The 12,109-nt window shown below is 34.1% G+C and overlaps 1 non-coding gene across 1 annotated transcript; it reads left to right on the top strand.

The window, feature by feature from the left end:
• The first annotated feature begins 1,832 nt into the window (after positions 1-1,832).
• Positions 1,833-1,904, top strand: Trnap-cgg. Its single transcript has one exon. It is a non-coding gene; the product is annotated as a tRNA-Pro (tRNA).
• The last annotated feature ends 10,205 nt before the right edge of the window (positions 1,905-12,109 follow it).

Here is a 12,109-nt window from a genome sequence, read left to right as displayed (position 1 = left end):
TTAAATTGTAGCAGGATTATACATAAGTGTGGTGTTTAGTGACCGTTAGTTAATGATATTGAATGTGAGATGCGGTCTGGTTTGATGTAGTTTTAAAAACAACATTTTCTTTATCGTGCCAACGTTTCGACCTTTCTTGAGATCATCTTCAGGCCTTGAACCTACGAAATTTAAAACATGCTATAAAGTAAGCAATGAGGAAAACGAAGACCTAATAAACTAGCCGCTGAATTAACTCCAAACAGCAATGAGTCCAAAGAAAACAAGCTAATAAAACCCACCTTTATTTTCAACTGCCAGAAAACGTAGAAAATATGGCCATGAAGGTTCATTAAATTGCAGGTTACTACCAATTAAAATTAAAAGATTTCGGAAAAAGCAAAGTAAAATTTCCAAGGTGAGATGTTATATTGCTTTTCTTATGATAAATTTTTCGGGATAAAAGGAAACCATGAATTCCGTAATAGCAGATTTATTTGGGATTGGCCGTTTCGAGCTGCTGAAGATAAGTTTTGAGGGCGAATGTCCAATTCTAAATAAATCATACTACCACTGAATACCCTAAAACATTCATCATTAGAAAAGCATATTAAAAATAATTGATTTATTTAACAATGTAAATTATCTCCTGGCATACAGAAAGACATAATATCTAAACTACCCGTATTTTATCGTGGACAAGGGGTCAAGCCACTTAAAATATATTCTTTGTAGTGTTATGAATTGAAAAGCCATGGGCTCTGCCAGGATTCGAACCCATAAGACGCCCTAACCACTCGGCTAACGCTGTCCCATAAATTTAAATAATTGGGGTAGAATAGTTTTCATCGTGCAACTTCTGAGAGGAAATACTTAAGAATCATTATTTTAAATAATAAAATATACAGAACTTTTCAAAACAGTGAGGTTACAATACAGTTACAGTCTTTGGCAATGTTGGGACTGAGTCGGTATTCAAGGAAATTTTGACTTATGAGCTAAAGTACAGATTTTGTTTTAACCTTTTTACTTATGTTTAACATTTTTGTAAAATTTTGTGGTAATTAGTGACCGTTAACTTATTATTATGATTTATTTTATTTACGTTATTTCGTTAATTAATTATTATTGTGAGATCGTGCGATGCGGTCTGGTGTGACGTAGGTTTAGAAAAACATTTTCTCTATCCTGTTAACCTTTCGATCTTTATTGAGATCATCATCAGCACCTGGGATTTATAAACATTATGTAAATTATACAAATACACTTAAGATGTATAATTTCAACAAAGTTTATCAATCCCAAGACCTGATTATGATCTCAATAAAGTTCGAAACATTGGTACGATAAAAAAATGTTTTTCTAAACCTACGTCATACCAGACCGCATCTCACGATCTCAAAATAATCATTATTTGTAAATAAAATTGCCAACCCATAAGTAGCAGAATTACAGATATTTTTACGTTGTACAACCGTTTTAATTTTTTCGTTAAATTATTTTCATTTGACACAGTTCGTATTTGTTGTTATTCATAGAGCGAACTACGAAATATTTTTATTTTAATGTTCCTATATTTTTTAATTTATTATTTTCAATTAATTATTAATTTTATATTATTTAAGCCAACTAATGCAAAAATATATTTTTTCTAGTTATTTTGCTTTAAATGCTTGCTTATTTAATATCAACAACCAGAGTACTTTCTTTCTAGAGTTCTATAAATGTATTTTAATAATTAATTTAAATAATGTTCAGGTACAAGTAATTATGTAGGAAAAAAATTATATCTATTGTTAGTAGGTCATGTACGTCTGTATGGCTGTCGGTCCTTACGAGCATTAAGTCGTGATGGCTCGTTGGTCTAGGGGTATGATTCTCGCTTCGGGTGCGAGAGGTCCCGGGTTCAAATCCCGGACGAGCCCAACTTTTAATTTTTTTTTTTTAAACAGAAAATCTAACACATTTTAGTTCCTATTCGGCTTACAAAACGTAAATGTAAAATTTTAGAACCAATTTAAAGTTGTTATTCAACGTAATACTCACAGTTACGGCAAATCTACAAAAAGAATAAACTAAACACGAAATATATTTGAAAATAATGTTCGTAATGTGAAATAAATGTAGGTCGAAAGCTTGGCATTAACAACTGAATTTGCTTTTTTCGTCAAGATCAAACATTGATCTAGAGTGTTCGTGAATTATTTTATTTTCGTTTCATTTATTTTAATAACAATCTAATTATAATTAATTTTTCATAATTTTTTAATAGTTCTCTTTTAACTTTTACATTATTTTATAGTTCCAATGATTTTTTAGTGTTATAATTAGAATATTTTTAACAATCAATAACACTTTTATTTCAATAATTAATTTTGTATTTTAAATAAGTAGTTACCCCAGAAGAAAAACACATTCCGTCCTATATAATCTTAGTAAAATTTACTACATGGATATTTTTGCTCGTTGGCTAGGTTTGTATATTGTATGTTTCTATCACCAAAAAAAAAAAAAAATTAATACCCTTGACCACCATTATCGTTAGGCCAAACAAACTAATTTAAATTACTGAGAGCCAAAATTTTCATGAAAAGTGTCAACATTTAAAAAGTGTTAGTTTTTAGGGGTAGTACAGTTGGAATTTTAAAGCTTTGTGTTTTCGTTTAAGTCTTGGTGAAAAAAAACAAAAACGATTTTTTTTACAGTGAAATCAACAAATGTATTTTTCAAAAACCTAATTAATAACAATTATGCATATATTAACAGGAAACAAATGGTTTGCACGTTTTCAAATGGGAGGAACTATAAATTAATTAGATGAACAGGGTCATTTTTTCATTTATGTATCAAAGCTTTAAGCTAGTTCATGAAATTTTATGGCTATATTTACAAGCACCACAGAAACCGAAAAAAAACAACAAATTGAAACAAAGTACATGAATCGTGTTAGAATTTATTCTTCAAATTGAAGTGACTAATTGTTAATACATGTAGATTGTAATGATACCTGACCTACTGGGCCTTCATCATGGGTGGGTCTTTCTTTTGCACCCCTGAGATAAGCTTCTTCATTTCGACATTCGCCCTGGCAGGATTTAGTCCCTTTGGGCAAGTTTTGGTACAGTCGAGGATGGTATTGCATCGAAAGATTGAAAAAGTGTCTTTGAGCTTGTCCAACCTCTCCTGAGTCATTTCATCTCTCGAATCGATCCTGTATGTCTGCAAAAAAACAGCCGGGCCGAGGTCCTTGGTTCGCTGTTCCACCAATAAAAAGGGCAGGATGTGCTGCATCCTGTAGTTATATATGTATTGATGGATTATGACAGTTTTGATTACCAACAGTCAAAAAGGCATGTACTTAATACATAAGTCAAAAAAAGTAAACTTCCATTTGTCTCTTTTCTTGTGGGCGTGCGATTCATCCTCACTGAAGTATATTCTATTAAAGAGCCTTGATAGGAAATAGTTAGTGATGGACTTGAAAATGTTTCACCACGACTGTGCGGTGTGGATTTAGATAGAAATTGTATTACAATTTCTCTTTACATGTTGTTTACATGTAACTTACAGGTTCATATGTCTTGTTAACTTTTAAAAGTATCGAAGGAAGACACGCATAAAACGGAATTCATTTAATACATTATAGTTTTCTTATGACGATGGCAATAATAAGCAAATAATTTTTATCAGCAACATCATACAATTAATAAAATGTTATAAGTTTATATCCGTAGATTTTTCGAAATGATCTTTTACTAATCCAGGAGGATGAAACGACCTTTGTCCTGTTTATTAACAAAGCAAGGGCTGCTCCGGGAGCGGAATCAGTTATCGGGCAATATCGTCGTGCGGTCTGGCCTCATAACGGGGATGAAACCGGCGACGCTTTCAAGGGATGCGGTCGTAAAAAGGAATGGTGAGGGATCAGGATCCACCCCGGCAGATGAACTCTATTAAATATCTTCCTGGGGAACCACTCTTGTTATTTACCGTGGGAGGAGAGATATAACGCCCTGGCCAAACTTATGGCCCGAGGTCCCCTTTTATGTGATTATTGCGACAAATGCGTTATAAATCTATAAGAGATCCCTTCTTTCGTTCTTTTCCTCGGTGTAAGGAGAACTATTCCTGAGACTGAGAGAAACTGACTTTTGTGAGTACTTACTTGTCGCTGACTTAAAGTGCATGTATAAACATTTATGTATAAACAACAAGTATAAACATCGAACATTTATCAATATGTATAGGTGTGTCCTGAATCGATGGTAATGACGCATTCTTACGTAGTGCGTATTCAGTTTAACGTCTCGGATGTAAATTTTGGATGTAGTTCTATCTCAAAAAATGTGGCGCACTGCGATTTCATTACTAGTTTCGCTGCTGCTAAAAAATCTTAATAGAGACGATAGTTTTTCGCTGTAATTTTATTTACATTATAATTTGAACTTATGATTTTTCCTTCTCAAAGATGGGATAATAGGTCATCTCAAAAAAACAACAATCAGTTTTTCTTTCAATCCACAACGTTTCGGATTTATTTTAATCCTTCCTCAAGTGAGTTTACGCAGTGGTTAAAACAGTGGTGGTCAGTCATTAATATTTTGTAAAAGTTTATTTTAAAAAAGAGCCAGTGTGGTACGTTTTAATATTTGGAACGTGACTCAATTCAAGTTTTCAGGTTCGAAATATTAAAACGTTTGTTCGGAGTCCGAAAGACTTAAATAAGTACCACACTGTCTCTTTTTAAAAATAAACTGTTACAAAATATTAATAACTGACGACCACTGTTTTAACCACTGCCTTAATTCACCTGAGGAAGGATTAAAATAAATCCGAAACGTTGTGGATTGAAAGAAAAACTGGTTGTTGTTTTTTGAGATGACCTATTATCCCATCTTCGAGAAGCAAAAATCATAAGTTAAACTGTTGAGGTCGAAATATAAGAAATTATAATTTTACATACAAATAAAATATATTTCTATTATAATTGAATAATCATATTATAGTTTTATCTACAAATAAATATATTTTTACTATAATTGTACAATTATGATTTTATCTAAAAATTTATAATATTAAAAGAGATTTAAGTGTTCATATTGATGCTCAACGTTGAAAACACAAAAATGTTAGCAAATTAGTTAAACTTTGTGGTCTTTACTTACATACGCAATTTAACCACTTATTTCACTCCTACACAGTAATATAAAAAGACCAAGCTTATTTTCATTCAGAATGTTATTATTCATTTCATCGATTGTCCTGGATGAATTCTGCTATAGGAAGCGTATTGTTGCATTTCGTCTAGGCCTCTAAGGGTTCACTGGCTGTGATCCAGAGGATGTGACTTATTAGCCGTCCTGGACAACGTCGTAGGAGGATAAAACGTGCGGATGGAAAAAGATTTTTGAAAATTCAGGCCCTTAGGGGTCGATTTTTAACGGCTCGTGATCTCGTTAATGATCCTTCCCGTGCTACTGGGGTATGCGATTCTGCTCAAACGGTGCGGAATAGATTACCGAAGTCACAGTTAAGATAGAACCCATACATACATTAAATGACGGTATCTAAAGGGATTAAAGTTCTCCCAGCGAATTAACTTCTAATATCGTTTTATTTGGTAAAGTGGTAATTTAACTAAAAAAAATTAAACTACTTCTAATCGTCAAAGAGAAAGAGAGAGAGAGAGAGAGAGAGAGAGAGAGAGAGAGAGAGAGAGAGAGAGAGAGAGAGAGAAAGAAAGAGAGAGAGAGAGAGAGAATGAATGTATGAATGAATAGTTTATTAACTTGAAGCTTACATAGGACCATAGGATCTTCTCTTACCGAAGTCAGGAAACTTAGTGTTAACATTTAATTTTAATCAGTTCTAACGTTAATTATAGCAATTTATCGTAAATTTCTTAATTATAATATTCATTTTTATAAGGTATTTTTCTAATTAAGGCTTAAATAGAATAATGATAATCTAAAATACACCAGTATTAAATATCAAATAAATAAATAATGAATATATAAGTGTTAATAATTAATAAATAGTAAATTTATTAATAAATAATCTTAACACAATAGTACGTAATTCAGTCTAACACGAGGATATTGTATTTACATTTTTAAAAATTTATACAATTATATAGATATATTAAGAGAGAGTTTAAAAATAAATATATAAATATATATACAGAGAGAGAGAGAGAGAGAAAAGAGATATATATGTAGAGAGATAGATAGATACAGAATGAGAGAGAGAGAGAGTGTGTGTGTGTGTGAGAGAGATGGAATTGAGAAATTGAGAGAACTAGACAGAGCGTGATTGAGAAAGAGAGAGTGGGGGGTGGACGAATGGAGAGTGGCAAAGAGATACGACGAGAAAAACAGAAAACACTCGTGTTTCTAGCATTCATAACAGAGTGAATTTTAAATAGAAAAAAAGGGAAAGAGAAAAAAAGTCATACAGATATATATATATATATATATATATGTAGAGAGAGAGAGAGAGAGAGAGAGAGAGAGATTGTTAGATAGGTAGATAGATAGATGGTTAGAGTGGGAGAGAAGAGAGAGTGAATGAGCGAGATATTGTGAGAGAAAAAAAGAGGTAGATAGATAGATGGATAGAGAGGGAGAGGAGAGAGAGATTGTTAGCTAGGTAGATAGATAGATGGATAGAGAGGGAGAGAAGGGAGATATTGTGAGAGAAAAAAGAGAGTGAGAGAGGAAGAGAGAGAGAGAGAGAGAGAGAGAGAGAGAGAGAGAGAGAGAGAGAGTTTGTAAGCAGGCGAGAAGGAGAGAGGGGATAGAGACAGGGTGTATGTTATAGAGAGAACTTTAAAATTTTAAAGAAATATTAAAAAAGAATTTTAAATATAAAAAAAGAGGAAAGGACAAAAAGAAAGGACGCACAGCTAGATAGATATATTGATAGAGAGAGACAGAGAGAGTTTATAAGGCGAAAGGAGGGAGAGAGAGTGAGAGAGAGAGAGAGAGAGAGAGAGAGAGAGAGAGAGAGAGAGAGAGAGAGAGCAGGTGTGGGAAATGGGACTTGAGTAAGTGGGAGAACCAGGTAGAGAGTGGTTGAGTAAGACAGGAGTGGGAGAGACACAGGCAGACCTAAAATAATATAACCTTACACTGTTAGCCACAAGTATGCCCGAGCATATATTCCATAGACAAAAAAGGATTCGTGTACGATGGTACATGGAACAATCTACTTCAGTCTTATTTTCAAACGTGTGTGTTAATTGGTAGTCAAGTGATGGATGCAGACGAGTTTGGAGGTCGCAAATTCGATATCCTGTTGGAGAGGGTTTGGTGAAAGTGCATATCTGATTTGATATCTTTCTTAAATGACAAAATTTTGTCTTGTATGATTTTCATAGAATCTTGAATTTATCTTATCAATTTACGAAATTGATTTCTGTACAGCTCAGAGATGATACACTGAGTCCTTGGAGTTGCTCCCATAGCTGACACAGATGATATGAGGGGCGGGCAGTTCATTTTGATGCAAGACCAAGTACGTTAACATTCAGAATCATGGAGTATTTACAGAGCAATTAGATCTTGACAATGGAATGGCCAACACTTAGTCCGGACTTGAATCCGATTGAGCACTTATGACTTGGACGTTGTTAGGACCAATCAGCCTAGATGCTATCAAGCACTTAAAAGTAGCAGTACAAAACCACGTTAAAAAATCTCCCTAGATAGCATAAATTCTTTTATACAGGACATACTGATTACTGATTTATGTACGTGTATGTACATACATACATACCTGTATAGAGTTGAGCTTATCACTTCTCGCAGGCCACCGGCAATTTTAATTTTGGGATGAATGAAATGAAGAGAGAGAATCACCCAACCCCGGGTGTTAGCAGTTCACTTGACAGAAGAAAACCCAAATTCGTTATTTCGGTTGAGTGTTTTGATCGAAAGTTAAGCTGTTTAACAGCAATGTTATGACAGTGAAGTCCTATGGGAACGGTGCAAATGGTCAGTATAACGCTGTTGTAATATTATCTTTGCGTCTGTACCCATTGGCCATTTAGCGGTCTGGAGGCGATGCTAATGATGCCCCCGAGGCGATTTTGATCCTAAGACGTGAATATTCAGCTAGCACGGATTGTTCAAACATTGCATGTAAATCTGGCGTTTATTAGCAACGAAGGCTAAGAGCTTTTTTGCCCGTCCACCCCTCGAATCGACGTCCGTTTTGATTACACCGGGGAAGGGCGATTCTATTAGGCTTTCTTTCGATCCCCCACAGCTTCATCAGATGACCAATTACCCGACGGGAATTTCGTTCCGTATTGTTTTGCCATTTTTACTCCCCCGTCTGTGAATCGAGTTAGTGTTGCCGGACTAATGCATTGCTTAGTGCAAACAAGGCCTCGGGCGTTTGCCGATTTGAATAAAGCAAACAAGGAAGAGCAAACCCGGAGCATTGTTGTCCGAAACTCATCGCGGTGTAAGCTAACACGACCGATATTGCCTTTTTAATATGCCCCGGCGAATTTCGGGGATTACACATGTTCAACGCCCGCTATTAATTTTCGATCTGTCAATACATTATTGCAGGGTAAAAATGCGCTGAAGGCAAAAAGTTAATCCTTAGCAACACGAAAAAAAGGACAAATAATTACACGAACTCCCTCGTATCCCACCCTCCACCCTTTTCCTGTCATCCCTTTTCATTCTAAAAAAAAATATATAAGAATAAGTCGTACATCTCTAATTGAATTTACTCCTCATGATTTTTTTCAATAATACATATTAATTTTTTATTTCCCTATAACAGGTAGTATAGGGCAGCCGGAATTATTTTACGTTGTAACTTTAAAATTAAAAACCAGTTGAAGGTGGCCTGGTAAATCGAAACCACTGTGACGTCCGGTTGGATGACCTGTAAAATGCACGTGTTCTTCTCTGTCTCAGATCACGCACGCACGCACAAACACATCTTTAATTAAAATTATAGATAAACGGGCACGAGACATTGGCCTTTTCCAGTCGAAAAGGAACGTGTCTTAATCAACAATTAAAGTAAACTAATCAACGTACATAATTAAATTTAAGGGTGAAGGGCCAAATGAAATCGCTTAACAATACGTGAGGCTAGTAATATTTTTATTTTACGAGTAATGTAAATTTGAATAATAATAATAATAGTAACTTCACTAGTTTTCGTGGTCCGCTTGGCCAAATAATATCTTTCAATTAATTAATCTGTATTTAAGGTATTGGTTGAGAAAAAAAAGTCAGTGTCACAAGCGGGATTCGTACCTACGACCTTCGGTTAAATAAGCCGCTATCGTGACTTCGATCCACTCGGACAATCGGAAAATTCAAAAGGTGAGGTTGAGATGGGAAGTTAGTGTCCGAGGGGATCGAAGTCACGTTAGGTCAAGTGGTAGAGCAGCGGCGTATTTAGCCGAAGATCGTGGGTTCGAATCCCGCTCGTGACACTGAATTTTTTATCTTAACCAATACCTTAAATACAGATTAATTAATTGAATAATAATAACTTTGTCTTTTTCATACAGAAATAAAAAATGTTTCACATTAATCGTTATTAAAGACAAGCAATATTTTCATAGAACCGTACAATAGAGTCTTACAGTAGAATATATAATAATAGGGGTATTTACGATCTTTGTGTTAACCCTGTAAAGTCTGTTAGGTCCTGTTAGATTGAGAAAATGACGACGTAGACATGTAAGAATCGGCTAGTTAATATTGCTCGATCTAGCAGGCCAGGGCGATTGTATATTAGGTCTAAAATGTAGTCACATAGCTATCTGTAGGGAGTAGCCGCGTAGGTAACTTGGCAGCCATGAATTTAACAACTGTTTTTGGTTTAAACGCATTTTTAGTCTGAAATACGCATTAATTAAATCAGACCGATACATTTCTTTTGTTAATTTCTGACCTGTCCTTACACTCTCATTCATATAATAGACACATCCCCTATCCTATAAATTTCTAGGCTGTTAGACCTTAGGATAAAATTAGATATATCGGCACGAATTAAAGCGTGTCATTTGTTAGTACTTTCGAGTGCATAGATAGCATTTTCAATGAAAGAGTTGATTAATTTTCCTTTTTTATTAACTTCTGGCATCTTAAAATTTAACACTAAAGGAAACTAAAACAAACAACAAGCCTTCAAGGACAGTTATAGCTTTATTTTTGCTTCTGCCAATCGCCACGCGCAGCATTGCGGAAAAATTAAAGTTTAACATGCTAAGAAAAGAAAGGGGCGTTCACGATCTTATTGGACATTTCTCTATTCGAGTTAACACGAGTTAACATGTTACAAACATCGTGAATACCCCTAGTGTCTTAGTCTATTCAAGGGCTCCGTCCAGACCCTTGATGATGTGTCGCATTAAGGATGCGGGAGGCTGAGCTCGCGTTATTTTGGACGCTATATTTTCAAAACGTAAAATAAATTTATTCTTGAAAGTAAGGTAAAAGGAGCTGAATAAAATAACTGTTGGAGAGTAATTAGCTAGTGGACTGTATGGAAGCGAAGAGGACTAGAACAGGACTAGGCAAAACAGGAAGGATTGTGGGGTAGGAGCAGAGCTAGGCTAGGATTTTAGATTAGCGGCATTCGGAGAAAAAAAAATATTATTCGCAATATTTGGCCAAAACAAACAACAAGCCTCAAAGGACTGTTTTAGCTTTATTTTTGCTTCTACCAATCGCCACGCGCAGCATTGCGGAAAAATTAACGTTTAACATGCTAAGAAAAGAAAATGGCGTTCACGATCTTACTGGATATTTCTCTATTCGAGTTAACATGAGTTAAAATCTTACAAACAACGTGAATACCCCTAATATTTACAAAGTTCTAACACTTAGGCATGGACTTCAGTCTGTCAGACAAATTGACTCACACTGCTCTTTTACGTTTCACAAGAATAACAACATAAAGAAAGAAAAAACTTTTAAAATAAGAATAATATAAATAAGCACAATAGTATAAATGAAATTACATATTATAAGTAATTTTGGGTTCGATTCCCACCGTCGCCTCTGGCCCTTTTTTCAAAATAACCCCCCCCCCCAAATTTGAACACACATATAACGAATTGTCACATGGCTAATATGCATAGTTCATAACGCAAAAAAAAATGTAATTTTTAAACAAACATTGAATTTGAATTGAACAACATTGAGTAGGCTCGCACCCTTTTTTGGATGACATGCAATTTTTATCAACAAGAAAACACGTTTTTTTAATAATAAATAAATAATAAAAAAAAAATAATATACATAATACTTTAAACTAAAAGTTTGGCGATTTTAAGCAAGCCCTAGTATTCCATGCTTACAGTGCACATATTTATAAATAACGAACATGGTAGCCATTCAAGTCGATTATCGCAGCAAGAGTAAGATATGTCTTGCTTAGCCATTTACCTCTGAATTCTTGTAACATTGGACATAACCCTAGAAAGTTAACTTCATTTTCTGTAGCTGCTGTATTTCAAAGGTATTGTATGTGTGTGTATTTTTTAAAACATGTTTTGACCTGATGACAATTGTAATTAATAGAAATACCTAGTTTCATAATTTTCTGTGTTTTATGCAATTAATTGTTGTCATATATCTCTGCCTAAATGTAAATTTAATTCTTTGTAAAAAGTATGAAACGTAGACATAATGATATTAATCGATAAACTATTCTTAAAATATGAACATGAATTATTAATCCCTCTAAAATGTCCTTCTAATTCCTAAAGCAAGAAATTCCTTAAGCACAATAAATTCTTAATACGAATACAATTATTTGCTCATTACATCGTCTAAAATTTTTGGTATGCGTTTGTGGCATTGATAAAACTTTTTGAATGTACTTACAGTGTAAATCAAAAGTAACTACAAACAAAGGATTTATACCGATTTCCTAATTTGGGGTATTGGTTGGCGGTAAAAATAATTTTACAGTTTTTTGTAATTCTGAAGATGTTCGTTCATAAAACGAATGAAAATTTTTCATGTTTAAACAAAATACTATTGTAACTAAATCTATTTAAATTTCTGATTATTTTTTATTTTTAGGAGGGTTCGCAACAGCAGAGGTCATATAAACCCTCAGTGTGCCGGTGTTTGTGAAAAAA

Source organism: Cimex lectularius, unplaced genomic scaffold (genome assembly GCF_000648675.2).
Source record: "Cimex lectularius strain Harlan isolate CLEC.00 unplaced genomic scaffold, Clec_2.1 scaffold43, whole genome shotgun sequence".
Classification (NCBI taxonomy): domain Eukaryota; kingdom Metazoa; phylum Arthropoda; class Insecta; order Hemiptera; family Cimicidae; genus Cimex; species Cimex lectularius.
The sequence above is the reverse complement of the archived record's forward strand: the minus strand, read 5'-3'. Positions and strand labels throughout refer to the sequence as shown.